Here is a 27,440-nt window from a genome sequence, read left to right on the forward strand (position 1 = left end):
TCTCCTCTTTTCACAGAATGAACATGTGACTACTAATGCTTTGTCGTGCTCTCATTCCACTTACAGAAATAGGGTGTGCTTGCATAAGAATGGATTGATGTGCTTTCTCCTCTTTTCACAGAATGAACATGTGACTACTAATGCTTTGTCGTGCTCTCATTCCACTTACAGAAATAGGGTGTGCTTGCATAAGAATGGATTGATGTGCTTTCTCCTCTTTTCACAGAATGAACATGTGACTACTAATGCTTTGTCGTGCTCTCATTCCACTTACAGAAATAGGGTGTGCTTGCATAAGAATGGATTGATGTGCTTTCTCCTCTTTTCACAGAATGAACATGTGACTACTAATGCTTTGTCGTGCTCTCATTCCACTTACAGAAATAGGGTGTGCTTGCATAAGAATGGATTGATGTGCTTTCTCCTCTTTTCACAGAATGAACATGTGACTACTAATGCTTTGTCGTGCTCTCATTCCACTTACAGAAATAGGGTGTGCTTGCATAAGAATGGATTGATGTGCTTTCTCCTCTTTTCACAGAATGAACATGTGACTACTAATGCTTTGTCGTGCTCTCATTCCACTTACAGAAATAGGGTGTGCTTGCATAAGAATGGATTGATGTGCTTTCTCCTCTTTTCACAGAATGAACATGTGACTAAGAATGCTTTGTCGTGCTCTCATTCCACTTACAGAAATAGGGTGTGCTTGCATAAGAATGGATTGATGTGCTTTCTCCTCTTTTCACAGAATGAACATGTGACTAAGAATGCTTTGTCGTGCTCTCATTCCACTTACAGAAATAGGGTGTGCTTGCATAAGAATGGATTGATGTGCTTTCTCCTCTTTTCACAGAATGAACATGTGACTACTAATGGTTTGGCATGCTCTCTTGTCACAAAAAATACACGTGCCTATAAATGTTTTTGTGTGCTCGCCTCTGCCTATACAATGACGTGACTAAGAATGCTTTGTTGTGTTCTTTTTCCGCCTACCATAATGATGTGCATCTACACATGTTTTGAGTCCTCTCTCCTCCACCTATAAAATGTACACCTGATTAAGAATACTTTGATGTGCTCTCTCTTCCGCTTATAAAATGATGTGTGACTAAAAATGCTTTAGTGTGGTCTCCTCCCACCAACAAAAAATCATTTGCATCAAACCACTGAGATTCGCTGATTCAGTGATTCTGATCTAGTAATTTTACCAAAATTGTACGCCCCTGTACTCCTTGCCCAAATGTTCAATCCTACATGTCCCTTCATTTTACTGTCGTCCCATTCTCTTTTGTCTCTCTCTATCGTTCTCCCAGTATCTCCCTCTGATGTTCTCTCTCTTTTTCTACTCTCCACCACTCTCTACCTCTATTCCTCCTCTCAACACCACTGCTATTCTTCCCTCTTTACACCACTACTACTCTCTCCTCTCCATACTGCTGCTACTCTCCCCTAGCCACACCACCACTACTATCCCCATGCCACACTACTACTCTACACTCACACCTTCTCCCACAGTCACTCTCCTTTCACTATCCCAGTTAACTTATCATGGACTTCCTACTCTACTAGTCTCACTCTTACTCCTTCAACGCACACTCACATGGAAGTACCACTTTCTCCCACCAACCAATACCTCACCTTGAACACTCCTTCAGAAATCCTCCTCCTTTGCTTCTTTGTACTGTCCTTCCTCTGCTTGGTCTTTTATTCCTTCTTCTCCTCCTTTAACTTCACCCATACAACCGACACCTTCCTGTTTCCTGCAAACCCTTTTTATGTTCTCCTTCACCCTCCATTGGCTCTCTCCCTCACCTAGTTCCCCCGAGCCCTCCTCTCATACAAGGGCCACCTGTATTTGGAAATGGCAGCTGCTACAATCACAGTCAATATCCCAGTTTGTGTTAGGGCTTGCTGGAGCGTTTTTTATGCTGACTTGAAATGGTGACTGCTCTGTGGCCCTGTGGCAGGTAAGGAGACTGTCTCTGTGGGTATTGCATAGAGTGCTTGGATTGCCGATTCACTGTGCAGAATGCTACACATGCTTGCTGAAGGTGAAATGAATTCTCTTGCACTCATCAGTGTTGTATAGAGTGTTTGGTTCACCGGTCTGCTGCACTGGTTGCTCCACAGGACAGCAGTTCCTTGCTGTCTCCCTGGTCATGCTGCTTGCTCGTTCTTCTACCGCAAGTGTAGGCGTGGACCTTTAGCTCCACCCCTTTATCCAAATTAGGCCCACCTCTAAAATTAGTAAGTGCGCCTTTTGTCAATAAAGCACGTTTATTGTACAACGGCCGGGAGGAGGCTTAGATGACATCTAGCAGTCAAACTAATCTTGGTCTAACTGAACCAAGCAAAGAACACATTATATACAGTTTGCAACAGTTAATACACTCCCCCAGATACCGTTACAAAGTCATCCCCCAAACATGATTGGTTGCCCTGTACAGAGAAATCTAAAATCCACACAGTTCACTGGACAGACATTATAATACAATCCCCTAAAGCCTATAATTACAAGGTTTACATTTTCAACATTTTCAACACACTTCTTCCCAAAAACCTCTCCATATTTGGTGCCAGCCTTGCCTCTTAGTCACAAAATAACAGAATTCCTATTAATGACACACACGGTCCTGCCCAAAAAGCACATGAAGATGAGAGAGAGACACGTAGATTCCCTATGACCTATTTGTGTTTGCTAACTGCATTTCCCAAACCTGTTCAGTGTCGGATTTCTATTACTATTGACCATTCCTATTCACATGAATTCCACCCACTCTCTGACAACACAATCACTCTCCTGAAATGTATTACTACTGATCTCCGTAAGTGTCCTGGGTGAACCCCACGGGTTTAATAAATTTAATAAACAATGAACTTTCATGTTTACCAGAGATTGTATCTTGCTTTTGCCCTCCAGCACTTGAGCCATCTGTAAACTGACCGCAACCACCCCATTGACCAGCTTACGAAACCTGTTCCGTGACTGCTGACGGGCCTTTGACATGATTGCGAAAACACCCCTCGATACATGGAGCAACCACACCTCATATATTTAATAGCTTTTACTTAATCCGAAAAATACTCCCCATACATCTATATCATTATGTGTACATTTTATACCTATTATGATCTCCTCTCATAACCGCCGTTCATACAGCTAAATTCCACGTGCACATAATGATTGCCTGCTTCATCTGAGTTTGGAGGGGCACTCTGTGTGACAATGTTTCATAGTTATGTTTCTGCGTGCATGCAAATCTACAAATGTATCACCTCTACACAAAAAAACAAAGTAACCTAAATGTAACATAAGTATTGTAATATTTGTAGCAATTCGCGAAAGTGACAGAAATGACGATGATGACGTGTCCACCCACAAGTCAGTGGTATGGCGCGCAAAGTTCGAACCTTTCCAATTTTCCAACACAAGGCATGCTTAATGCTGAAGTCCTATGGGACAAGAAAGAGACGGGCCAGCATTGTGCAGTAAAGGCATGGGGCAAGATAAGGTGGTAATGGAAACAGGCACGTAGAAAGAAAAGGTGTTGGAGCCCTCCCAACTACCACATCCTGCACCTGGGATCAGGTCTGGCTTTGATAAAAACCCTGGTAGGCCTCCCACCCCAGTTAGAGAAGGACCCCACCCTCTCTTGTCCAGGTTCAGTCCCTTACCTTCTCATATGTGATAAAGTCTCCGCCTGACTCTTAGAGTGGAGAATGGGATAGCCATGGGGTCTATGTGCCGCTAGTCGCTAAGCAATGCAGGGTCATGGAGGTGGTGCAGGGAGGATTCCCTGGCCGACCCCAACCACATCCAAGTCATCGGGCAGGGGCTTGAGACAAGAAAAAACCCACGGTCATCTCGCTGTAGGGGAGATGCCAGATAGGAAGATGTGCTCAGAACACATGGCCCCCACTCTTGGAATATTGGTCCACAAGTGATATATCATCCCGAGCTTGTGAAATCTCCAACTCCTAAATGAGGTTTGTGCAGGACATTCATAACATCTAGCATTGGGTTGTCAAGAATGCTTGGGAAAAGAGCAATGCTCAAACCTGCTAATACCGGGAGATGGAGACATAATGTTTGGGGATGCAGAGAAGCCCAGAAGAAGTGAATAAACGCGTACAGCTGAATGCACAAGTCACTGCATCAAAGTGACTAACACATTAACTGAAAACATTTAAAAAATGGAGAACCATCACTGAAACCACAGAGTACATATCTCTGGTGCACCAGCCCCTACACACAGATGCACAATATGAGTGGCAGGAAATCAGCGGGATCATGGACGACAGTTAAGAAAGGCAAGGCCTTGGTGGTGGGTCCTGGCCCGAATATAAGGTGTGAAGGAGTTCAGGGGAGTGCGGGCATATGGGGACAATAGAGGTGTAATAAAGAAGTGAGTTGGTGGCCGAAGCTGAAGGAAGTTGAGTTGGTGAGCAGAGAGGAGACAGAGAAGGGGAGAGGGAAAGCAAATAGGAGGTGAATATAAAGAGGCAGTAGGGCAGGAAAGTAGGGAACACCAAGCAGGTGGAGAATAAGTAGGATGGGGAGAGTAACAAGGAGGTGACAAATGAGGAGCAGGAGGCGAGTAAGAAAGTGAAGGAGCATCAACATGTAGGCACCAAGTGTGAAGGAGTGGAAAAATACCGGGGAGGTACTAATTAAGGAGAAGGGGCAGGAAAGTAAATAAGGAACATCATGGAGGAGAAGGAGAGGAAGTAGGAGGAAGGGAAGAGTAAGGAGGAGAAGAAAGACCAGGAGGTGGAGGAGTGGCAAGGAGTCAAGCTGAAAGAGATACTGCTAATGCGGGGCTGAACTAGAAAGGGAGAATAATCAGGAATGTCATGAGAATGAGATTTGAGTAGGGGTGGAGGGATAATAACGCACCTGAAAGTGTATCCGCAAGCCATCCCTAACCACGGAAGCCGAAGGGAGTATGACCCTCCCACCTTGGTTGTACATGGGTCACTGATGCTTAGTAAACAGGTCACCAGGATCCAGCCAATAGGGGGAAGAGGGTTAGGGAGAGGTTGTGGATAGGGTGGGCGAGTTTAGGATCACCGGAAAGAGGGTTAGGGATGCATAAATGGTGTGAGGGAGTTGGGACAAACCATTCAAGCTGCATGCGAGTACCAAATAGACCAATACTCTCTTGAGTCGGATGCCTACTTTCAGTACCTGTCCACCTAATGCTCACAATCCTGTCCTTCTCCCTGTAACCAGACTTCTTCCTATCCTTCCAAACATATGAACACATAGATGAATGTGATGTAGCAACATAAATACATGATGGAGAGCAACACCGCCTACAACAAGCCATGCATGATGCATCAAAAAATAGTCATAGGCACCCCACTGCAAGAACGAACACACCTGAATGACTTGTTCTTTGGGAAGGTACCCAGTCGAGAGTCCGCAGACACATGGACTGCCCATTTGGCTTGGACAAAGACTGATATGCAACTGGATATTCCCTTCTGTGAAAGGTATAGTGAGCTAAGGTGTGGCTGCGGACTCTTGAGTGAGCACCTTCCCAAAGAACAGGTCATTTAGCCATGTTCGTTCTTGCAGAGGGGCGCCTAGGACTATTTTTTGCATGCATGATGAACACACAATTCACGTGAGACACATGGAACATAAATAGTCAAGGGCCACATATCCTGCAAGCCCATACCCTGCTTCACAGTTACCCTACCAAATGTGCACTGTTGCCTCAAAGGGCTGACATATGTGGATCTCACAAAAACCGTAAATTCACCAGATAGTCCCTAATGTTGTCCTGTTCCTTCACAGGACCTTTACATGCCCACAGAAACTACCTCGTTCTCTGCCAGGGCTAACACCACAGTTGGGGGAACAAGTTCACTGTGAGCATTATTAAATGTTGCCTGGTTTCATCACAGGACTAGAAATTGGGAACACAGTATTCAAGTCCTTAATTCTTAAACATGCAGTACACACAAACAATATTGCCTATTACACCGTTTCGGTGCTGTACTTATCTTTGGCTCGGGGAGCCAGGTGGTGTCCCCGAGCGAGATGATGAAGTCGGTAAAATCAACGACGTACTCAGTTCCGCTTCACTGGAGTCACTGCCGCTACCCGAGCGGGCAGAGAGCTCCCTCAATGTCACTGCTGCAGCTGGACCGACTCAGCCTCGCCAGCATGCCACTCCGCCTGCTGCCATTATCTGCCACACCCTGCCTGTGCTCATGAAGGTCAAAACAATCAGCACCAAGCACGGAGAAGTACAGATCTTTTCAAACCCCGGCGGGCACATAATGAATGGACGATGCCACAAGGGACCATGGTCAATGTAGTTTCCCAGCCATCCGGCATCCAATAACCCACAAAGCCTTACACATAAGCAAGTGGCAGAGCATCAAGGATCTGGTGGAAAGGTGTAGAGTTGCAGAGGAGGCTATTGTACGTTTTAACTTGAGGGGGCAAATATGTTTACAATATGTGAGAACCACTGAGCATACCAAGGACGCCCTAACCAATTAATTGGGATTTGGAGGGTTTCTCCCCCTAAGAAAATGTTTAACATAATGGGTTAAAATGATGCATTTTACAGCACACTTTCTATGAACAAATGGTAAAAGGCCACACAGATGGAAATAAGTTTTGTAGGGTAATTCATGATGCTTTTCCCCAGAATATATGCCAGTATAAAAAAACATCCATTTCCATAATGGCTGCATCGGGATATGTCAGTATATTCCCATACACGAACATACTCATGTTTGCCTTACGCATAATGCCAGTAATTATACGATGGAAAAACATGGCCATGCTACCTCTGCCAATATATTCCAGTATTTCCACATAAGAAAATATGCCTGCTTGCTTTGCCAGTTAAAAAGCCATGCCATAATATGAAAACATGTCCAGGCTGGCTTCACCAATGTAGGCTAGTATAGCCATGTAAAAAAAGTTATGTTGGCTTTACCCTTGATAACGAGTCATAAATGCAATGACACAGTAAAAAATATAGCCAGACTCGGTGCACCAATGTAGGCCTGTCAATGTAACCCCCGTAAAAGTACTTATCATGTTTGCTTTACCATTGATGCCTAGTCAAAAATGCCATGCCACAGCAGAAAAATATTGCCAGATTGGCTGCACTAAAAAAGGCATGTCCTGCCAAGTTATTATTCTTATCATGTTTCCTTTACCATTGATGTCCAGTAAAAAGAGCCATACCACAGTAATAAACTATCTTCAGTCTGTATACATGAAAGTAGGCAAGTCCAGAAAAATATAGCAAGATTGGCTGCACCAAAGATGGCCACTCTAACCACCTAATATCACTTACCATGTTTACTTAACCATTGATGCCCAGTTAAAACTGCCATGCCACAGTAATAAAATATATTTGTATTTGTATTTGTTTTATTTGTATAGCGCAAACCAGGCCCAGAGGCTACCGGGCGCATATCTTAGCAACAATGGTTACATAGTATTCCGACATATCAAGTAACATTTAAATTGACATAGTAATCAGCAGCATTGATATTTTGTACATATATACATAGGTGAACAAGTATTCACAGTGCAGCTTGGACCTCAGATGTGACTAGCCAATGTTTGGCTTTGTATTTGAAGAGATTCAGAGAAGGAAGGTTTCTGATAGTAAGGGGGACAGAGTTCCATAATTTGGCTGCAAGAACTGGGAAGCTGGATCCACCGGCTGTTTGGAGCTTGTATTTAGGGATCATTAGGTTCTGGTTGATGGTGGATCTTAGAGATCGAGATGGTGCATACTGCGTGAACCGTGAGGAGAGGTAGATGGGGGCCAGGTTGTTCATGCATTTGTAGGTTAGGGCAAGCAATTTTAGAGAGATCCTTTGGGTGACTGATAGCCAATGAAGGTTCTTCCTCGTTTCCGAGATGTGGGCCGATCTAGGGATATTCAGGGCTGCTCTAATGGCGTTATTTTGTATGACCTGGAGTTTGTCTAAGTTGCCTTGACTGGTACCTTGGTACAGTGCATTACAGTAGTCCAATTTGGACATGACCAGAGTTCTAGCAAGGATTGTGCAGTTATGAGTGGACAGAAAAGGGCGGCATGCTGTGATCAGCTTGCAGGTGTAAGCAGCGGCGGCCGCAACTGCATTCGTTTGTCTGTGGAGGGAGAGCATGGAATCGAGGTAGATTCCAAGCGTTTTGGTATCTTTGGAGACTTTTAAGGGATTTCCATCGATATTGAAGGAGCTGAACAATGGGTTCAGCTTGTTAAGTCTTTGCTGTGTGCCTAGGATGAGGAGCTCTGTCTTGTTGTCATTGAGACAGAGCTCATGTTGTGCCATCCAAGTTTGGATGACGAGGTATATGTCAGTTAAGGCTTTCGAGTCTACCGTGTAATCGCCCGTGATGGGGATGAGTATCTGGGTGTCATCGGCATAGTTAGTGTAGGTGACACCCAGATAGTCAAGCACATCAAACAAGGGTTTAGTGAAAACATTGTAAAGGGTAGGGGATACACAAAATGATTTCTGTAGACTGCTGTTTGTAGCCTAATGTGCATTATTTGAATCTAGATGCCCTAGCATTGAGCCCAAATGATTTCTGTAGACTGCTGTTTGTAGCCTAATGTGCATTATTTGAATCTAGATGCCCTAGCATTGAGCCCAAATGATTTCTGTAGACTGCTGTTTGTAGCCTAATGTGCATTATTTGAATCTAGATGCCCTAGCATTGAGCCCAAAGGATTTCTGTAGACTGCTGTTTGTAGCCTAATGTGCATTATTTGAATCTAGATGCCCTAGCATTGAGCCCAAATGATTTCTGTAGACTGCTGTTTGTAGCCTAATGTGCATTATTTGAATCTAGATGCCCTAGCATTGAGCCCAAATGATTTCTGTAGACTGCTGTTTGTAGCCTAATGTGCATTATTTGAATCTAGATGCCCTAGCATTGAGCCCAAATGATTTCTGTAGACTGCTGTTTGTAGCCTAATGTGCATTATTTGAATCTAGATGCCCTAGCATTGAGCCCAAATGATTTCTGTAGACTGCTGTTTGTAGCCTAATGTGCATTATTTGAATCTAGATGCCCTAGCATTGAGCCCAAAGGATTTCTGTAGACTGCTGTTTGTAGCCTAATGTGCATTATTTGAATCTAGATGCCCTAGCATTGAGCCCAAATGATTTCTGTAGACTGCTGTTTGTAGCCTAATGTGCATTATTTGAATCTAGATGCCCTAGCATTGAGCCCAAATGATTTCCGTAGACTGCTGTTTGTAGCCTAATGTGCATTATTTAAATCTAGATGCCCTAGCATTGAGCCCAAATGATATCCGTACTACTGCTAATTGTAGCCTCACTGCATTAGTGCAAACACAGTTACTACCACGTACTGGCACCACACCACAAGTTACTTGTGAACCAACTAATCACGACATGCAGTCGATGCAGTCGATGTCCTATACTAACTAGCCTCTACCTCACCCACATAGTCATCTTAGGATCTTTATCCTTTACTGCTAGCAGCTACCCTACTACTATCTTTAAGACACACCACAACCACCAACATACTCGTCCTTCCACCATGCTCCACTGCTCGGACCATCCCTCGAACCCCTACCTTAACGACCCAGCCCTGTGGCTCAAGCACTTTGTAACCAAACCTACACCTAACCTCCCATGCACACCACAACATAGGAATATCAGACTTAGATCCAGACTGCCCAGACCACCCTGTATTCAGCGCAATCACTCAGCTCCTTCACAGCCCAACAAACCTGTAGCACCCAGCCCCACCCCGTCCACCCCACCCACCTCAGCGCTAAAGGGAGCCCTTATTAATGCAAGATCCCTTACGGCCCATGCCCTTGACATCGCTGACCTCATCACTGTCCATAACCTTGACTTCCTAGCCATTACCGAAACCTGGCTACATGATGCCTCTGGCCCACTCCTCGCCTTATCCCTACCCAAGGATTATACTATTATTAGAAATGACCGCCATTCCAACGCGTCTAAAGGAGGAGGAGTCGCCTTCATACATAGAGACAAGATCACTATGAGAGCTGCCAACAACACACAATTCAGCTCCGCAGAATCACTATCAGTGAAACTTTCTCTCTCTCCTACCAACACAGCAACACTCCATCTTGTGTACAGACCTCCAGGTCCACTGGGCTCATTCATTGACGATGTTCCTTCCACATTGTCGGCTAATACCAAGCCAAATTCCCAAATACTGTTATTAGATGACTTCAACCTCGGCCTCTCTGATCCCAAGGACCACATGGCCTCTGAAGTTGACACTACCCTTTCCAATCTAGGCTTCCAGCAGCGCATTCGTGAACCCACACATAACAAGGGTAGAACGCTCGACTGGTTAGCTGAACTAAATTGCAATACTAATGTCATCTCCAACGATGCTTGTGCTTGGTCGACCATCATGTTATTACCTTCCTCCTGCCAGCCTCCAACCCCCAGCCCACACCTATTATAGCCCCTGCTGTACCCACCAGAAATAAAAAGGATATTACCAGGGAGAAATTGCTTCCTCTTATCCTCCCTTGCCTGAACACTTTCGCTTCTCAGCATAAGGACAAGGACCCCACTGTTTTAGTAGACACCTTCAACAGCTTGATGATCAAAGCCATTGAGAGCATAGCCCCACTAAAAATTCGCAAAGCCAAACAACAGTCCCACCTAAACTCCTGGTTCACTCCGGAGCTTAACGTGCTGCGCAAAGAAAAGCGTAAGGCCGAAGCCCTCTGGAAAAGTCATCCCAGCCCAGCTAACAAAGCCTCCCTACTGATCACCTCTCTCAACTATAAGGGAGCTATCCTTCAAGCTAAAAAAGAGACCTATAATTCACGCATATCCCAAGCAGAATCCAACACAAGAGAATTATTTAAAATCCTCAAAGAATTGGAATCCCCCTCCCCTGTCCTTGACGTGTGTACCAAAGACAGCACTTGGTGCAACAATATACAAAACGCACTTCTCAACAAAATAACCACACTGCAATCCAAAATTAACGCCAAACAAAACTCCCTCCACACTCCTACATTCAGCAACACCCTGCCACCTAAAATAACCACCCCTGACTCCCCGGCGCCATTCAGCATCACACCGCTCTCTGTTATGGAAGTTGAAAAAATGATCTGCAACTAAAAACCCTCCAACTGCCAAGGGGACGCATGTCCAGCCCAGATCATTAAGGAATCAGCTCATGACCTCGCACCGTATGTTACCACGTTTATCAATGCCTCCTTTCAATCGGGAGTGGTCCCCAACAACTTGAAGGATGCATGGGTCATCCCCCTCCTAAAAAAAAACACCTTAGATCCGGAGGTCCCAACCAACTACAGGCCCATCACGACAGTCCCATTTCTGCTAAAAATCTTAGATAGAGCAGCGTATCTTCAGATACAAAACTACCTGGAAACAAACAATCTACTAGGCACGAGACAATCCGGCTTCAGACCTAAGCACGGTACTGAGAAAGCCCTCCTAGATCTCAAAACCCAAATTGAGGACCTTAAAGACAAAGGCAAACTAGCCCTGCTATTACTATTAGACTTATCAGCAGCCTTCGATTTGGTTAACCACCAAATCCTCTGTCACCACCTGAAAACGGCCGCCCATTTCTCTGACAAGGCCACTAACTGGATTCAATCCTTCTTGGATAACAGACAGATGAGGGTATTCTCGCCCACCGCCGCCGCCAACCCCGCACCAGTCCCTTGCGGAGTCCCCCAAGGATCTTGTGTATCCCCTACCCTTTACAATGTTTTCACTAAACCCCTGTTTGATGTGCTTGACTATCTGGCTGTCACCTACACTAACTACACTACACTATATAGTCGGAAGGGATAAAACTAAGTAGGTCAGTCCTTCCACATAATAACACTTATGTTTGCTTTACCACTAATGACAAAGTAATAAAATATATCCCGACTGACTGCACCTAAGTAGGCCAGTCCAGTCTCATGGTAACACTTATGCTTGCTTTACCATTGATGTCCAGTAAAACTGTCATGCCACATTAAGAAAACATAGGCACACTGACTGCCAAAGGGGCCTCCCTCCACCCCAAATCAGCATCCCCTAGGCACAAACACAGCACAAACAGTAGCACACAAACATTCATACAACATGTTCTTGCTCGTGTATATCAACTTTCACTCTCTCATTCGCACACGTACAGCATGTACTCACTTATTCACAAAGGCACCCAATCATACACCATACACTTGTTCATCCACACACGCACTTAGACACAAACCCACTGTGAGGGTGTGGAAGGAGGAGACCGACACACAGGTGGCATTGTTGTGGTTATAGACTTTTATTTCAGTCAAAACAAAAGAGGAACCCCCTTACTGTCCCTAACACTAAAAGGGCTGTCCCTCCCTCAATTAAATACTACGGACTTGGTCAGGATGTCCGTCTAAAGCAAATAGTCCACTGTCCTGTGTCAAAAACTATTTCTGTCCCTTACACTCTTAACTAACTAAGGAAAAACAAGAATCTTCTTAGTCCAGAAGAGCGACTCCTTTCTTCTAGACTGAGGCTTTGTGTTCACTTCCTGGTGATGAGATTTGTTCTCCAGATTGCATGGGGCTCCCTCCCCACTGGCTCTTCTTGGACTCCCTGTGACAACTCAACAAGCGATGGAGGAATATCTCCTTTCCCCGGGTCTTTTCTTAGTCTTTGTAGATAGTTCAACAAGCGGTATGGGAATATCTCTCTTCCCCTGGACTTTCGCAGACTTTCAGGCAGTTCAACAAATGGTGGGGTAATCTCTCCCTTCCCCTATTCTTTCTCAAACTTTTACGCAGTTCAACAAATGCTGGGCGAATCGGTCCCTTCCCCTGGTCTTTCTTAGACCATTTTAGGATGCTTGGGGAAATAGCTCCTTTGCCTTTGGCTCCTTTGCAGCATCTTGTATGCCCAGAGGGAATGACTCCCATCCCCTGGTTGGTTTCCAGCTTCTTAGCTATTTGTAAGGTAGACCTGGTTCACTATCCTGGCAGGTACTATGATTGTTCATGTTATGGCTTCTTTAGTTAGTACAGCAGACCTGGTTCACTATCCTGCCAGGCACTGCTCTTGTTTATATAGTCATAATAGCTTCTCTGTATTTGGGGTTCCCAGAGCTTTGTTCTATCTGTAATTATTTCTTCATGCTCTTTCTGGCACTTAGGGTGCCAGACACCTATATGCAGTTGTTCCTTTAAGGTCTCTCTCACAGGCTTTCCTCCCAGCCTTGAACTTCAGGTTCCCAGTTCTGTTCTCCGTTCCCACCAGCTTGCGCAGGCAAGCCCCTACCTTCAGGGAGCATCCGTTCTGGATCCAGCCAGCTCGAGGAGTTGATCTCTTCTGCCCCGTGTTCTAACGCGTCATCCACCTCAGCCACAGCATCTCCGTAGCTGCTGCTTGCAGCTTTTTGGAGGCTTCAGCTTCTAGCCTCATGTTTCGGTTCCTCTGCTCTACCTTCTCCATTTTGGTGCTCCGCTTGTGGCCTCATCAAGAGAGGGCTGAATGAACTCTTCAGTCCTTCTTCCTTTTTGATGTATCAGCGCTTACTGACTGTCCATATTGACTAGACTGCTGGAGTTGGTTCCGCAGAGCGCTCTCCGTTACTCTGTGCCTCTTCTTCGTCCCAGTACTGATGTTATTCATCTCAACTGGTTTGCTTGGAATATTCTTCGTCTCAGTACTTTTGCAGGATTCATACAGAGTGTCCCTGCTCTTCCTTGTCTCAGTAATTGGGAAGATGTTTGGATGTTTTACCTTGCATAAGTACATGGAAGAGTGCGGAATGGAATGATGTTACTCTGTCTAGGGATGAGGGAGGGCATTGGGTATTCGGGATATACTGCATTCTTCTCTAATAATCGTCCCCAGTCCCACAGGGGGGATTCCCACCCATGTGAGATCCACCGGCTGAGTACCACCCCCAGGGGGACTATCGGGTGGCAGCCTCGCCTATTTGGCCTCATGGGAACGGTCTCCCCATAGGGAAGCAGGGACGATACCCTGGGATTCTTCACACCACACATGCACGTGTACACACATACATTCATATTTTTCTTACCTTCAGCCCAGTAGGGACTCTGCTCATCAGTCCTTATGTTCTCATGCATCAGGGGCCCACGGGCACCCGCGCAGCATGAAGCATGAACCAGGGAGAGCTTCATGGTTCCTGTAAATGTGCAGAGGAGCCAGAGTGCTCCAAGCTTAACACCCCAATCACTCTGAATGTGAGGGGAGGTGCAGAAGTGCCTCCTGCGCACATTCAGAGATGCAGTTCCCCAGCGCGCATCCCCAAAGGGCCATGCAAGCTGGGGAAGCAAAATGCCCCCCGTCTTGCTTGGCTCATTGGGCACATGCGCTGAGGAACAGAAACTGTCAAAGGAAACCTTCAGCCTAGGAGGCTTCCATCAGCTGTTAGCTACAGCTGAGGAAGTGCTCAGTGTTTTCACTTGGCGAGCTTCACTCATTCATAATGAGTGGTGGTCGGCACGCTATCGCCCATTGTGGATAAGTCGCCATTGGAGAGTTGAGTATTAAGGAAAGGGGGAGAGAACTAGGGAATGTTCCCCTAGGAATTAGATCATCCTGGCTCATCAACCAACAAAGTAGAGAAAGTTGGCACCCAGATTCAGGTCTTCCAGGGAGGAGACATGCAATATTGAACCCAGCCTGTAGACTAGTGTAAGTAGCCTAGCCCCTGATGGAAACTCAGATTCCTGGGATAGCGACACTCACTCTTCCCCCTTTTGCTGCTGCCCGTGTTTACAGTGCAAATGCACGCAGGGTCTGAAACCTAGTGGAAACAAAAGATCCATTTTGAAGAAACCAGGAATCAAGGAACAAATGCAGGGACCTTGAACCCCCACACTGTGAGTGACTGAGAATTGATAGTTACTTCTGGGATGCACAGGGAGACTACCCCAGAGACTTTGCCTTGTTGGAACCTATGGAGAAGTCATATTTGCAATTTCATTAGTGCGCCCAAGCCTTTTACCCATCCCTGATGAATCTGTGTCTGTTAGAAACTGTAACCTTCTGTGCCTGACTCTCATTGATTTTGCCCGGCTTCATGACACGTGCCATGTGGCATTGCCATGTCTGATGCGAAGGCCATGCAATCCTGTCACTAGGGCAATTCTTTGAAGCGCTCTGTGACAAGATAAAAGTGCCTTGCACAAATGAGGTTACTTTTGTGAGGAGAATAAAGGATATCTTGTTTATATTCAATAGTTTACCAATCCAAAGGTTTTCTAAACATGCAACATATTTTTCCAAACATCATTCCAGGGACTACTCCAGAACCACCCTTCATACCTCAGTTTTGTTAGTATGTCTCTTTGTATTGTGGCAAGCCAGAAGAAAGACTCAGACCAGCGGACATGTTGTCAAGAGGCTTTATTTAACTTAAAAAGAAAATGCATTTCTAACCTTATTGCTAAAAGGGAGTTCCCTTCATATCAAAACTATAACTAAGGTGTTCGTCCAAAGTCAAAACAAGAAATAGTCCTTGTTAAGACCCATCCGCTAAGCTGTCCGTATCTCTTAGAAAAACATGAAATAAAAACTAGACCGAGTGCGCTGCACTTAGTGATTTCACCCTGATCTTGCTCGGGCTACCCAGTATCCTCTCCTGGTTCTGGGATCAATACGTGTCTGTAGAAAACACAATTCTTGGTTCTTTTAACAGGCCTTGGCAGTCTATCAAAGTTCCAAAGTTTCCTTAAGTTCCGAAAAGAAAGTCTTAAATCCCTGAAAACACAAAATGTCTCCACTTTTTTAAGTGGAGGGATATTCCCCTGATCCCTCTCCACTTACTTCACATCTTGGGAGTCTCTGGGTTCCCCTATTATTTGTTTTTCACTGTGTTTATTGGGTCTTTTGCCTCTTTGGTTTCCTTTTTCCCAATGTCTCTTTTATCCCTCTGGGTTATTGGTAACACCTCTCGTTAGGTGGCTCTCTTACCTTTTGGGATTCCTCTGACCCGTCCGCTGAATTACAATCTCTGAATTTCTTGGACTCCCGTAACACCTCTGTTCTCTTTCTGGGTTTCTCTGATCCTCGTAGGGTTATGGCAACTCGTCCTTCCTCCTCTTTTGTTCACTCCTGTCTCTGCCTCATTCTGCCCTGGACACAACCCAGATACCTTCTGTTCCATTGAGTTTGTTCCAGTGAGGCAGTATATCTTGTATAGTGGTGGCGTTCCCCGCGGCTTGCAGGTTTTCGAGTCCGGATGCAAGCAGGTTTTCTCTTCCGCTCATTTTGGTGCCTCCCTGCTCTTGGGCTCTCTCATTGAGAGCAGAGGATTGGCTTGCCTCTCGATCCCTGGTTTTGGCAGTAGTTTGTGGGCACTGGGCCCACATGTCGTCCGCGTGGTCGTGGTTAGAAAAGGCTTGCCTTGAGCTGCCTTTGTCTCACTGACTCTTCACTCTCCTGTGTCTGGTCGGCGGTGTCTCGCCTCAGCGCCGGCCTCTGCCCGTGCCAATACCGGCTCCACTGTGCACTGTGCGTCCACCCCTCAGTGACATGCTCACGTCTGAGGCTCACCTCTGGGTACTGCTTCTCCTCCAGCGCACCTGTATTCTTGGTCAGTGCCAAAAAAGGAGCGTGTTGTTTATGTACAGCTGTCAAGTCCCCAGAAAGACCAGCATTGTCTTGAGACAAACATCCAAAGGCACTTTCAGAAATATCTGAGTCCTACAGAATAATATACCATCAGTTTCTTGAATTGTCATGTATGCCAATAATGCTTTAGTTATAGGGAGTTCCCCAGGGGAACTGGAGTCCTTGTCCCCTTGAGGGGAGTCACTACAGGTGAGGTCCTGCTTTCCTAAACCCATAGGGAGGGTTTTGATTAGTGGGCTCACCTCCCTAGCCTCAAAGGGGTGGCTCCCCCAGGGAAGAAGGGACGAAACCTCCAGATTCGTCATAGTATCCACTTATGCCAAATGCTATCCTGCAACTGCTTTAAAGCCACAAGACCCTGATAACAGAGAACATCACATCAAATGAAACATCACCACTTTACACTGTATCACTTAATTCCTTACTGACAGGGCCAAAACAACAGACAAGGCCCTCTTTGGGCCACATTCTCACAAACCCACTATTGGAGTACCCGAAGGATCTAAGCTGTCAACACTCCTGTTTAATTTGAACCTGGAACTTTTCAAAAAGTCAGGGCTTCGAGCCTTAAGCTTTCCTGGTGATGCCCAAATCATCTACAAACTCACAAGCAACCCTTTGTCAAACTCACTGCACCTTATCACGTGCTTCGCGTACATTGGCTCATGGATCATGACAAACAGACTGGAAACCAACCCAACCAAAACTCGTTTTGTGTTCATACAAAAATATGAAAAAGTGTGATCATGATTTCATGGGATTACCTTTGTATTGTTTTCATATCTATGTAGATGATGAGACATTAAATATATTTTTCCTATTTCAATAGTTGTGAAACAATTGTTTCTAAAGGCAGGACCTCATGCTATCTCAGACTGCACAACATGTTAGGGATTCATTCCTTGTATTTAATATGTTTAGATTGATACCATGTGGCAAATGTGTGTTTCTACCCACATTCCACATGAGCTATTAGGTTACCCATTAGTCGTAACAGTCCAGAACTCAGCAGCTATACTTCCTCCGAAACTCCAAAGACATTATCCCGCCCTTAGAACAACACTTCACTGTCTCCCAATGAAATGAAGGATTCACTTCAAGCTAAATGCACTGCCCAGTGTGTGTTTCAAAGCAGGGGCCCAGAAGCCGCAAGAAGTGAACTAATTTACATCAAGCCACCGAGGTGCTCTGATCCAGTGATGCTGCCCTAGCATTTATTTATATGCGCCTATACACTTAACACATGTTTCAAAGCGCTCCAACGCAGGGAGGGTGAGAAGTTAAGCAAACTGAAATAGGCAATTGACATTCTTGACAGGCATTGTAGCATTCAGATTGGGCAGGTACTATGCATTTCGAGATACAACATAATCCAAAAAGGAATACAAAATATTTACAACATAAGACAAAACCTATTGTACGTGCCTGATGGTGGTTTCAATAGTGCAAGATCTATAGATAAAGAGAGGAGAGGGGGAGGGGAGGGTAAAGACGAACAGAACAATACGACTGACAGCGTCCCTGATAGTGAAGTACGTGAGACACGTAGTGGGAGAGGAGGGGGAGGGGCAGGAGGGAGAGGGAGAAGCAGTCTGGTTACTGCTAATGGGACAGAGAGGGCACTGGAGGCCCAAGAATAGAAGTCATCAAACAGGCGAACAAAGCTGATCAGGCGAGGTGCATGATGGGAACAGCCCGGAATTGCAATTGCCAGATGGCGCACAAACAGCACAGCGAGGTGGGCAGATGTAATATACATGATGACAAAAAGATTCAGTCAGAATGAAAGAGAGTGCACAGGTGGTAGTGCATGTCTGCTTCAGGATCACGGCATAACAGTAGGCATACGTTTCAGTATGTGGCAGTGTGACAGGGCCTCAGAGGGAAGAGTAGGAGGAAGGGGAGGTCGGGGGCACACACTGGATTGTAGCTCTTAGTGTGGCAATGTGAGTTGAAGTAGCATGAATGGGTCTGAGTATGGCAGTGAAGAATGTCGGAAGGGTGCCTTCCATTGCCGGACTGGGGCCTTTGAGCGGGCCTTCGGGTGGGCCTTCGGGTCCGGGCCGGCATTGCCTGCCTGCTCTCTATTGGCAGGGAAGAAAGAAAGGCTGGCCAATCAGAAGGCGGGCAGGTCTTTGAATGCAGCACTCCAGTGCTGAGGAAAAACATGCCAGCATGTGAGAAAGAGGCAAGATGCTGGTGGCAGCACGAAGATGGTGGTGATGGGCATCACCAAAAAAAGTGAAGCCAGGTAGGTCAAGTGGGGCAAATATGCAGCGTCACTCACCGCACTCGATGAAATGCAACAAAAAGGCCCACGAGCCTAGCAGGGGTCACCTGAGGACTCCGTGATGGTAAGTAGACCCATGCTGCCTCGCGGAGTGGAGCAACCAGGTTGGCTGAAGATGAACAGGAGCATGACTTTGAGTAACTTTGCCAACTTTCAACCGGAAACACCAAAGAGGATCTTCCCTCTCTGTCCTCTTACCCCAACTGAGACCATGCCAAGACATCTATCTACAGAGACCTGACCTAAAGAAAATCCCCGAAAACGTGGCTATTAAACTACCACTAGCACAAAAACAGCACCCCTAGCCTACACTTCCAAATGAAAACAGACAGACTTTCTGGCTATGGAATGGAGCATCGCACAACATACCAGCGTGAAGCACGTATCAACACCACAGGGTCCACATCCGCCTCTCCCTCTATCCCATTACCAACCCCTGTTCAGCCTTTTCGCGCGAGGCCGCCAAAATGCGCGCTCCAAGACGACTTTACATTGCATTACGTCGTGGAGGGCTGAGATAATTTACTGGGCTGCATTACAAAAATTCCACCCTCTGCATGTAAAGCAATGCAAGAGGTTGCACACTGCATGGATCAGTGTATATGATATGTTATTTATAACGCGCTTACTACCCAGAGGTTTCTAAGCGCTGACCCGGGGATCGAACCTGTGTTGTTCTGCGTCGTCTTGCTTTCAAGGCGAGCACGTTGCACGCTCTCTGAGGTGGCTTATACAGCATGGTTGCCAGGCCTGTCTCCTGCTATCCCACATTGCTGGCATCAGGCGAGCTTTAAAAATGGAACATGCACAAATGCACAAAAACCAGCACATAACACTGGAGGACTGTACTTGAAAATACCTAATAAAAAGCAAAATCTTTTGGCTATTTCAATGCTTATTTATTAATTAAAAATTATTGAATACCGCACCACATGCCTGTAGGCCTTTTAATGATTTGTTATGGAAACTTTCAACCATCTCCTGGGCAACCACATTAAATTATGACTGTAAAATGTATCTTATTGAGTGCATTTTTTATACTTTATTTTTTAATTGCACTTGCACCCCCTTCATGAAACTGTACACACACGTGGGAATAACTTAATGCTGATACTCATTTATTTTTAACTGTTTTTATTGAGCCGTAGGTGTTAACGTAGCAGCATATTCAGGTAGAGTGAGTCTTTAACCCATATTAGCAGGTCAACATCATTACAGCTGGTTTCACCATAAGCATAGGGCATGCAAAACTAGTGAAACTAATTTCTAAACGTGTAACCAGGGTCATATACAGGGTGGGGATAAGGCAGCAATTATTCCCCGGGGCACAATTTATGGGTGAAATGCCCAGTGGTTGTGACTGCAAAGTCTCCGACCTACAAAGGGGTCTGGGCTCGGTGGGGGCTGCCTATGATTACCAATGTAAAGTGGCCATAAGTGTACGCTCATGGGGGTTTGCCATCAGACAGGTGGAACAAGGAAACGGTTAATGCCTTCCATGCCTCAAATGTTACAGCCACGTCTGTATTATTAATGGTGATACTAAGACAGGGCTGTCATAACTCATGTCTCTGTGCAGCCAATCAAAACATCAATGAATTATTTGTAGATTTTTCAAAAAATAATTTGACCGGATCTCAGCGGACCAGCTTTCTTTGATGTGGAGTGAAATACCATACTTGGAAGGTCTGGTGTGACACTTCTCCTCAATTACAAGCCTGTACATTTTGGGGATAACTGCTTCTTAATTCTTTACTATGCTTAAACTCTCGTTTGGGGCCTAAAACATGTATCCTTTCACAGATGGCCGCAAGAATTGCACAACTCATTCAGGTGAGGTCAAGGATTTATTGTAAATGATCACAACTGGATTGAAACAGCACTGCAGGAGGGCCAAACTAATGGACGGCCCTAGGCTAATTCTCAACCTCCCACCAACCTAGACCATGTAGGAGTTTTTAATCGGATGACATCCAATTCACGGGATCTTTCACCCACCCCAAACCAGGCACGCACAATTTTCCTTTATTTAGTTAAGTTCTTTTTGTGAATCTGGGACCACCAATTTAACAGAATTGATTCCTTACAGACACCCTCCTCTTCTGGGACAAGAAACACACAGGGTTGCAAAGAAGGTATATTAATCAACCAAATACAGATAATGATTCAATTTAATGATAACTTAGTTATACATCCATGAAATGCTAATGATGGAGAATAATCAACACACTAATCACCTCAGTTTTGAATGCTTGCAGTCATATAACTAGAGACCTTTGTAACACACACATCGCCATTTATAGGTTTCGTTTACCATAGACATGCACCGTTTATTAAAAATGCATGAGGGGTCAGGATAAAACTTTCATTTGTTAAAAAAAAGAATTAATTCAAAACATCCCTCCGTATCCAATTCTCTCTTCTTCCCCTTTATTGCAAATAGATACCACACCCTTCCTCAATAGGCATGTCAGAATGTCAACAGCGTTGTAAAAACTCAATTGTAACAAACTACTGGACCTTCATGTATGTAAATGGCTTATAGAAAGGAAAATGCATATTCAACATCAATGTATGCTTGAGTCCCTTCATAGATGTTTCGATTTAATTACCATGTAAAGGGGTACCGTTCTCCCTTTCAACAGCAACTTAAAAATTTGAAAATGGGTAGCGAGTAATCACCCTTTCCCTTTTGTCTGGAGAAACTTAGCATTAACAACAATATTCTGATTGATGGTATACCCAGAAATATATTCTTTTTCTAGTTACGTACACGGTGAGATGTTCATTTAACTCCCCTAATGATTTCTGTCACAAGTTTCTCCCCTTCTCACCTGTTTCTCCTTACTTGCGACCTTCTTGGAAGTGGTTTCCTTCTTTCTTACTGTCCGGGACTTGTACAGGCCTGGACGCGGGTCTTCAGATTCCAGCGTGAGGTCTGTTGCCTTCCACCAGGAAGCGTTCAGTATCCAGGACGTGGAACCAGGAAGGTGATGACCCAGCTCGGAAGGAGCCGAAGCGCCGTAGGGCCAGGCACAAGGATAATCCAGGAATTGAGTCACGAAAAGGGAAGAAAAGGGAACGAAGGAGTACCAGGAAGGAGGGAACAAGGGAATCAAAAAGGAGCGCAAAGCGAACTTCGATAACGCACGTCTACCTACTCCAAGTAGTAGCATTGAGACGCGCGGCTCCACGGGGGCGTGGTTCTTTTCTAGGAAGTCAAGCGTAGCGTGGAAGGGCTGGTGTGCAGCTTTTCGGAACTGTTGGCCATGTTGGTAGAATCACGGAGTTCATGCCGCAGTGCATCATGGACAATGAAGTCCAGAATGGACGAATTCGGCGGTTCATGACAATTTCTCCATGCTAGTCATCATTATACAGTGAAATTGTCTAGGGATCTCACTGTATACACGCAATGGGCCTAGTCTATTAAATATATATTTTCCCAGAAGCACATGCACATCTGAAATGTTCCCTAACTTGTTGTGATGCACAATCAATTTCTATATTCTCACCCATCAGTACTGACACTTGTCAATGACAGGATTTAATCTAATTCTCTTTTATAGTATCACTCCCCTCAGGATTATTTCCCCTTTATATTATACTCACATATTAATTTAGGCTGTCTTACAAACAGGTGGACTCCCTCTTATGGACTGGTTCAATTTTTCCCCTCTAGGGATAGGTGGGCATCGGTCAGCAAGATGGTATCAGCTTTCCACCACAGCCTGCCTGCTGTCTCTCCCTCTGAAGAAGACCTGGGACTTTAACTTCTACTAGCCCTCACTTACAGGGTTCTGGTAATAATCTAAAATGGGTCCAAATGGAGAACAATCTAGTCTTTCTCCTTCCTGTTTTTATCAATTGGTCTTCTTCCTCTCCATCAGTCAGTGAGTGAGAAAGTGAGTCCCTAGTATGTTTGTGTTGGACCTTTTGTGAGAACAAAACTCAACCTTTTTGAGGTGTATAATTTCCCCAATCCAATTCATCAATGTATGTGATTGGACAGTGTTCCAAAAGTGACATCATGGTAGACAAACCCTTCTGCAGTCATTGGGCATATTACTGAAGGGGGCAGTCTGATGGGAGTAACATCTACACCCACTTTCCCTTGCAGTTGGTGTGATGTAATCCCAGAGATTTCTTGCATTAAACATTGCAACATTCTGAAATAGTACATTTCACACCTAGGATAACTTTATCAATCGGCTCACCAGATTTCTCTCTCTGGCACAGAGAGAATGGCAATGCCATTTTTATCATGATAGCAGAAATGGTCACTGACTTACTTCTGCCTTTGTATACAAATTATTTTCCCATCTCAAAGTACCAGGCTCGTCACTGAAGATGCTAGGACATGTGTGCGGTGCAATGAAATACACATTCACCTACTTTACATAATAAAAATGACCTCACACAAAGCTATACCTCCAAATAGAGCATTTCAAGCAGACCATTTCAAAATAAACATTTACTTACTACGTCATTCCATATATGAATTATGAGCAAAATAGTAAATCCCACTGTAACATTTAAAAGACATATTTTTCTAATACAAAATATTACAGTTAACTGAGCATCTGGTGTCATCTTTAGTTCTGTATCTGTTAGTTTAGTGCCAAAATGTAGTTATAACTTCAGCCTGGCAGTGGTTGTGTCAAATAAAGTAGGAAGTTCTTGGGGGTTTCTAGGGTCTGGCGAGCTAAGCAAACCATTCTGGTTTTCCAAGTGTCAAGATTCCTTTCCTCAGGAAGACCTGGGAGATTGAAATATCAGATTGGAGAAAACAGATCCATAAAGAAGCCCCCTTAGAATGAATTGCAAATTGCAAATTCAGCCTCCCTGTGACCTAGTTGCTGGACCATGATTATCTTTATGGCTCATCCTCTTCAAATGAAATCCAGTTCCTTGAGAGGGCAATGCTGATCAATTCAATTGTTTTGCTGGGGCATGTGAATTGAACAGAATACCAGATGTCAGAGTTCAGTCATGGCTTCATTTTAATTTGATCTAATTCACAATTGCCTCTTTTAAACATGCATTTTCCAGTTTCTCTAGATTTTTCCTTTTCGTATTGGCATATCAAGCTCCTATTTATATAAGGTCTACGTTTACAACATCTGTAGGTTTCATAACCATGACCCTTGGTTTCTGTAAAGGAAAATAAAACAAACAGCAACAGAGACTGAACATTTGTTTTTCTCTGCTACTTTAAAATGCTCAACTTTTCTCTTCAGGTTCATCACTTCTTCTATTTTAGTAAAAGTTGCATAGTGCTTTCTTTGTCCTTGGAAATGCTTATCTTGGGCCTTGTCACTATATGGTGATTTGAGGGGACTTGAAAATATTGCACATGTTTTCCAAATACTCTGTACAGGCCGCAGTTTACATGACTGTTTTTAACATAGCACGTTGCTCTGCATTTTTTCTTTGAATTTGATTTCCCTACACCCATACTTTCCTACTTCTCAGTTGTAGAATCGGTACTGGTGCTGTCAGACTGAGCTGACAGTGAGGGCCTAAAGGCCATAGCCTTCTCTATCTGACTACCTCTGGAAATTACTAATGGCACCTTTCTCTGTTCTTCGCCAAACCAATAAACGAAATTATGTGCCTTGTCGCAATATCAATGTCTCACACTCCTGTTCTTTCCTCTCCCTATTCTTCTTCATCCTACTTGCCTACTGCTCCCCTTCCTCCCCCTTCTACTCTCTTCTCCTTTATCACCCTCCCTTCTTCTTTCTCCCCCTTCTCTCTCCTGTCCGGCTTCCTCTCTGGTCTTCCTTGCCCTTCTCTCTATTCTCTCGCTGTTACTCACCTAAGGGCACTCAGATGTAGGAACTAAGTGAGTGGTGGACTCCTGGTTAGTCCGATTGATTGAAGAGCCTGGGTTATTCCTTAACCTAGGCCGCCTCGCCTGAGGGAACTCTACCCCTTGATGTACCCCTCTAGTGTATAAGCAGGTCAGGCAGAGGAGCAGATCAAATGGAAGAGTGGGGAGAACACACCGCCACAATACCATGGTGCAAAGGAAAAAGCACAGTGATTATTGGGGTATAGTGGAGAAGCTTACTGACTACTCTTTATGTATTGATCATTAACCTGTTTTTGTTCTCTTGGTGTGCAGGAAAAAAAGAGGTGGGACACAGTATATGGACTCCGGTTCCTAGTAGTAAAGAAGGTAAGTGTCACCTAACTATACAAGGATAGTTTAACACAGCATGGGCCCATGAAAGGAAAGAACCTTATTAGTATCTAGCGAGGAAAGAGGAAGACTGTTGGATGATGTCTGTTTGCAGAAGTAGTCTGATGAAGGAACAAAACAAAAAGGAAAATCAATAAAAGGGGAAACGTTAGCAAGGTTCTGAATCCGGGCGGCACGAGGGACGCACTAGTTCTGAGGTGGTTCTTGGTGAAGTAACTGCAGACCGTTCCATCAGTGCACAAGATCTTGTATAGGATACCAACAGCTCTTTGAAGGAGTCCGTGAGCAATGTCGATGTTGGATACGGCGTGCTAATGAGGAGTTCAGAGCCACGGGTGAAACGAGTCCAAGCAACCGACTCTGGTCGGCAACAGAGTGGAAGCCCAATTTAGAAAGCGGAGGGAGTCCGCGTGACAACAAGAGTTAACAAGGTAAGTTTCAGGGCGATAAGCAGGGAAATCCGGGAGGAAGGCCAAAGGTCGGCAACGACATAGCAAGAAAGTACCAAACCAGCAGGTAGACGGAGTCCGTAAAACAGGCAAGGGTCGAGCAAGCGTTCAAAAGTAGCAGAGACAAAGAACCACAAACGTAGTGAGCTAGCTGCAATCAGAAGCAGCGAAAACCGGGTTTGCAGGTCGTTTCTGTGAATGCAGGGGGCAGAGCCTGCTGCACTGAACGGCTGATCCGATCACGTGAACAAGCTCACGTGGGGAATCCGTGGTGATATGTTTCCCAGAGCGAAGCATTGCAGCAGTGAGTTTCCAAGGCAACTGCCAGTGGCGAAGGAATGGTGCAGCCAAGCAGCGCCGTGTCCCACTTGAAGGGCGCATCCGTACACGGGCCGTGGAACCAGAATTGATGCATGGATTCTTGAAACCGTACACTCACTCTCTTCCTGTACCTATCTGTCCTTCTGATGTTTCACAGTCTCCTCCTTGCTCTTCTGGTCCCTCCTACTACTCCTTCCTCCATTTCAGCATGTCTTCCATTTCTCTCCCTTTCTCACTTCCACTGTCTCTTTCACCCATGTTCATTTTCTATACCCACTTTACACTCTCTCTTCTATTCTCCCTTCTCCTCACTTAATCACTCACTCCTCCATACACTCTCACAACAACCTCTCTGCTCTCTCACACGTGGTACCACCTCTCTGTCATTCAACAGCTCATCTGTATTGTTTTCCATATTCTCCAACATGTCCTCAGCACTATATTCCATGTTCTGTCCACCCTCTAGTCTCACGGTTTGCCACATCTCCTCCTGGCCGGACCCCAACACCCTTCAACCATTTCTGCCCTCACAGGTCTTTTATACCCAGGCCTTCCTGCTTGGCTGGCTCTTCCCCCATCCTATTGGTCCTCACTTCCACCTGACCTTTCCAGCCAATCTTGCTCCTCTATTGTCCCTGGGACTGAGTTACAGGGTCTCAAATCTTTAAAATCTCTTCTCTGCCCTGCCCCCTTATCCAGATAACGCATGTATGGGGTTGTTGGTGCCACATCCTTGTTTTTCTCCCGGCTCGCACCACCGAAAGCCTTGTTATTCTAGCTCTAGCGCCACCTTGTATGCTGATCTAGTCTTAGCGCCAAGATTCCCTCGGGTGAACGTGTGCGTTATAAGTGCAAGTAACATAACATAACATAACATAACATAACATAACATAACCGTCCTGCTGGCTGGGAAACTCTGCATTCTGGGCGGTACCTTGCAAGTGATGACGTGATCGAGACTCGGATGCATCGTCAGTGTTCCTGCTCTTGGAGCTCTCCGCTGGCGAGGAACTGCATTTCCGAGCAGGTAGTCCTGCAATAGACAAGAAAGGACTTTTGCAAGACATGAGGCTGCAAAACATGGTGTAACAGATAGCAGTACCAAGTTCACAGGTATTCCGGCACCAAGAAGGGGTCCAGGGATTGGTTCACTCCCAACTCCCTCTGTGGTAGGGTGGCTGTTATACACCCTGGCACGCTGCCTACCCAGGGTCCTGAGCGGTCTCTATCCCCTAATAGTGTCAAGTCCTTGACCCTGTCACAGTATGTCAAGCGGTTGATTTGGCTGAGGCCTAGTTGTGGTTAATCAATACCAATCATCATAACCTATTTTCTATATAATGCTTGCTGCTTCTTAGTGCTATGAACAGCAGAAGGACAAAGACAGAATTAACCCAGCTGGACTTGAACCATTTACCCTCATGTTACACACTGATTTTCTCAGCAGATGCATTAACCCACCGAGCTATCTTATCTGTTTATATCTTTGAAGAACCATTGAGTTGGTTTAGTTGGATCTGTATATTTTCCCATG

The 27,440-nt window shown here is 45.2% G+C and overlaps 1 long non-coding RNA gene across 1 annotated transcript in view; it reads right to left on the reverse strand.

Moving 5' to 3' along the window:
- Positions 1–26,934, reverse strand: part of LOC138570160 (uncharacterized) — a 60,442-nt gene extending 33,508 nt beyond the window's left edge. Inside the window, exon 1 of the long non-coding RNA XR_011303409.1 lies at positions 26,841–26,934. This is a non-coding gene — a long non-coding RNA (uncharacterized lncRNA). The remainder of the gene's footprint in view (positions 1–26,840) is intronic.
- Between the last annotated feature and the right edge of the window lie 506 nt (positions 26,935–27,440).

Source organism: Ambystoma mexicanum, chromosome 2q (assembly GCF_040938575.1).
Source record: "Ambystoma mexicanum isolate Mex_15411 chromosome 2q, UKY_AmexF1_1, whole genome shotgun sequence".
In the NCBI taxonomy this organism is placed as follows: Eukaryota; Metazoa; Chordata; class Amphibia; order Caudata; family Ambystomatidae; genus Ambystoma; species Ambystoma mexicanum.